We start from the raw sequence: 4051 nt of genomic DNA, 5'->3' as shown, positions 1-4051 counted from the left end.
GTATGTTTTGGATCATGAGCATTTCCTTTCCTTCTCCAAACTCTTCTCTTCCCATCACTCTGGTACAAGTTGATCTTTGTCTCATGTGTCCATAGGATGTTGTTCCAGAACTGTAATGGCTTTTTTAGATGTTGTTTGGCAAACTCTAATCTGGTCTTCCTGTTTTTGAGACTCATCAATGGTTTACATCTGGTGGTGAACCCTCTATATTGTTGACTTTCACACATATACACCTACCTCCTGGAGAGTGTTCTTGATTTGGACAACTGTTGTGAAGGGGTTTTTCTTCACCAGTTAAATAATTCTTCTGTCATCAACCACAGTTGTTTTCCATGGTCTTCCAGGTCTTTTGGTGTTGCTGAGCTCTCCGGTGCATTCTTTTTTCTTAAGAATGTTCCAAACAGTTTATTTAGCCACACCTAATGTTTTTGCTGTCTCTCTGATGGGTTTGTTTTGATTTTTTAGCCTAATGATGGCTTGCTTCACTGATAGTGACAGCTCTTTTGATCTCATATTGAGAGTCGACAGCAACTGATTCCAAATGCAAATGTCACACCTAGAATCAACTCCAGACCTTTTACCTGCTTAATTGATAATGAAATAACGAGGCAATAGCCCACACCTGTCCATGAAATAGCTTTTGAGTTGATAGTCCCATTACCTTTGGCCCCTTAAAATGTGGGAGGCACATATAGAAACCGTTGTAATTCCTACAAGATAGCAGCGCCGATAGCCTGGGCTATGTATGATCGGTCAGATCATCTGACCATTCGGCCAGCTGTAGCTGTCATTATCGACAGCTACAGCCTGGCGCTAGCCTATCCCCACAGCAGGGACAGTGCTGTCCCTGCTGCGGAAGCTGCCGGCTCCAGGGCTTCACGCGGGGATCTTGTGATACTTGCGAGATCCCGCGCATGCTCACTGGAGCCGGCCAGGTCAGAGACACAGCGCATCAGCACTAGGCTGATGCACTGCTGTCTGTAGCGGGTAGCGCCGGAGGGGGGAGTTAACGCTCCCCCTCTCCGGCCGATGAGATGTTTATACATCTCATCGGTAGTGCTTCCTGCTTCGCCTCGGTAAAGAGGAGAAGCGGGAAGAGTTATAGTGGCACGTTAAGTGCCGCTATAATACATCTACCCCAATATCTGTTGCAATAAGTATCCTTTCCTGTTTCCTGTTACACTGCTGGTTACCTTTCTTAGCTTAGGATTCAATGTTTCACAGGATATTACCTGTATTCCCTATGGATTCCTTCCTTTATCTTCCTCTACTACTGAATGGGATTTAAACTACTGTTAAGTTAAGTATATAGTATAAATTTCTATGCAATACTGCTGCTGTATTATCCTGTTAACTATGGTGCACAGAAGTTCTTTGTCCATAATAGAGGAATCTGCACCAATGGTAATTAATGTGCTCCTTAATATGGAGAATTAGGGATAGTACTGCTGATACAGAAGTGCTGCTTGCTGTGCAGTGTGCAAGTCTCTGTTTATTCACTCACTCCTTCGCTGTCCCTCTCATCTTCTCATACTGAGGGCTGGAGCCTCTACGAGCTGTGCCTGCAGCGTGAGTAACTTGTGCTGCTCTGCGGGGTTGCCAGGTCATAGCCACACCCCGATTCTGCTCAGCTGTCAATGTGGCTAGCCTCCGCCTTGCTCTATGGGCATTGGGCAACTCAACTCTGGCCCACCTCCAGCTCTGAGAGGATGGCTGCTGTCCACCCCTATGACAAGCTTCCACTGTCCACACTCCACAGCCAGCCGGAGCACAGCCTGTGCCGCACTCTCCCTGAGCTGACGCCGGTAAGCCCTCTCTGGCTTCAGTGCCAACAGACTCCCCCATCGCTGCCGCTAGTAGCTCTGGTGACTAGGCAGCGTCAGAGAGAAAGTGACCTGAGTGCTCGAGGGAGAACAGCAGACTGGCCCCTCAGCGCTCCAACGGCTCCCTATATACCTTCCCTGCATGTGACTCCACACCTTCCTGCCGACAGCACGAGACCCTTTGCTAACTGCCCTAGTCTAGTCACGTTCCATTTAAAGCATTTTCTATAGCTCGTGCTGCTGCCACTGGCTTTGAATCCCTGACCCACATGTTTACAAATAAGCATATATATTACAGTTCATGCCCCACACTATCTAACTAATATAGTATACATGTGTCCTATACCTCCTGCATCTAACTAATTAATCCTGTTTACACAATACCTAATTTCCCATGGATTACTTCATAATATAAATAAGATGTGTGGTATATGGATATGTGCTTAGCCATAATCAATATGGCTACACAATGTTTGACAAACAGCGATAATCTTTGATTACTGATGTTTGTTAAATCCAGAAAAAATGGCATAACCCCTTTAGCAAGCACTAAAGGGGTTATGCTTCTTTGATAAATAAGGGCCTTAGATTGGTGGTGGGATTATCTGATAGGGGACACCAGTCCAAATTTTGCCTAGGGCACCAAAGTGGCTATGGCAGGCTCTGGCTTTATAATCCAAAATGTAAACATATACAGGGGTGTATCTAGGGATCCGAGTGCCCCTGGCAAGGTAATGGATTAGCACCCCCCCCATTAATTTCAGGAAGTCCCTCCAGGAGTAGTCCCCTCTATGCAGTTCCCCCAGTAGTAGTCCCCTTTATGCAGTGCTCCCAGTAGTAGTCCCCCCTATACAGTGCCCCCCAGTAGTGGACATCCCCCCATAACGTACCCCCAGTAGCGGTCTCCACAATACAGTGCCCCCAGTGGCGGCCGTCCCTCCTCAAAATGTGCCCCCAGTAGTGGCCCCCACAATACAGTGCCCCCAGTAGCAGCCATCCCCCCCAATGTGCCCCCAGTAGCAGCCTCCAAAATACAGTGCCCCCAGTAGCGGCCACCCCCCCAAAATGCCCCGGGCCCGCTTTCACTCTGCACTATGGGATGGGAGAGACGCCATGATGTCTCTCCCATCACCCACTGTGGAGGGAGCTGGAAGACGGAGCTCATGAGTGAGCTCCAGCCGGCTCCCTCCGTGGACGATGCAGTAGCCAATGAGAGTCTGCCTGACTCTCATTGGCTGGCTGCTCTAACAAATAGACCGCTCTCACTGCAGTCTGCCCTACACTTGGGGCCCAGGAGACTAGTGGGGCTAGTTCAAGCCCCTAGGGTAGTCTACCCATTGGCTGCTGGTGGCACTGCCGGACGGCACCCCCGCTTTGGCCGGTGCCCCTGGCGGGTGCCATCCTGGCCAATGGGTAGATACGCCCCTGAACATATATACAGATATTACAATTACATCGTGCAGCAGAAAGATATGTCTATACATATGAATCCATGTGCATTTGTTAGTAACCTGCCCCCAACCGTACAAGGCTGATGACAACACATTGGGGATACCGCAAAGGAGGGAGACAGTGCTGGCCTTCTCCAGACTGGAAAGACATGATAAATACCAGCAGCATATTAAGTAAGTTTCCCTGTGAAATGCAGTGATACTAAACAAAGTTATACTAAATGGCTAATGGTATTGTTGTTGAATGAAGCCTGCATTGATTGAGAGTGCACTGTCAGATTGAGGGAGAGATGTATCAAGCTTAGGTGAGTGAAAAAGTGGAGAATTGTCCAAAACAACCAATCAGCTGTTAAATATCTAGCACAGTCTTTGAAATGACAGTTAAAAGCGGATTGGTTGCTTTGGGACCCACTCTCCAAGGCTTAAAACATTTTCCCCTGGCTATTGGAATTAACAAAGTAGGAGCAATTGTAACTGTCTGTCACCTGGCTAAAGCTTAAGCAACAGAAGTTTGTAACAGTTTTACTATGTTTTAGACACAAATTAAATTCTGACAAAGGCATATTATTTGGCCCACTGGGAGAATGCAGTGATAGGGATCCATACTTAGAGGTGATGCCAGCCTCCAGGAGGGGAGTGGCGAGAGTAAAAAGAGGTTTGTCTAACAAATAGAATGGGTATGGTCAGGGCCCCTTAAAAAAATATAATATATATATATATATATATATATATATATTAAATCCAGCTAGTGCATGCATGATTAGGTACCACTTTAAC

The sequence above is a fragment of the Taudactylus pleione genome, unplaced genomic scaffold (genome assembly GCF_031769625.1).
Source record: "Taudactylus pleione unplaced genomic scaffold, aTauple2 ptg000151l, whole genome shotgun sequence".
NCBI classification, from domain to species: domain Eukaryota; kingdom Metazoa; phylum Chordata; class Amphibia; order Anura; family Myobatrachidae; genus Taudactylus; species Taudactylus pleione.
Note: the sequence above shows the minus strand (reverse complement) of the source record.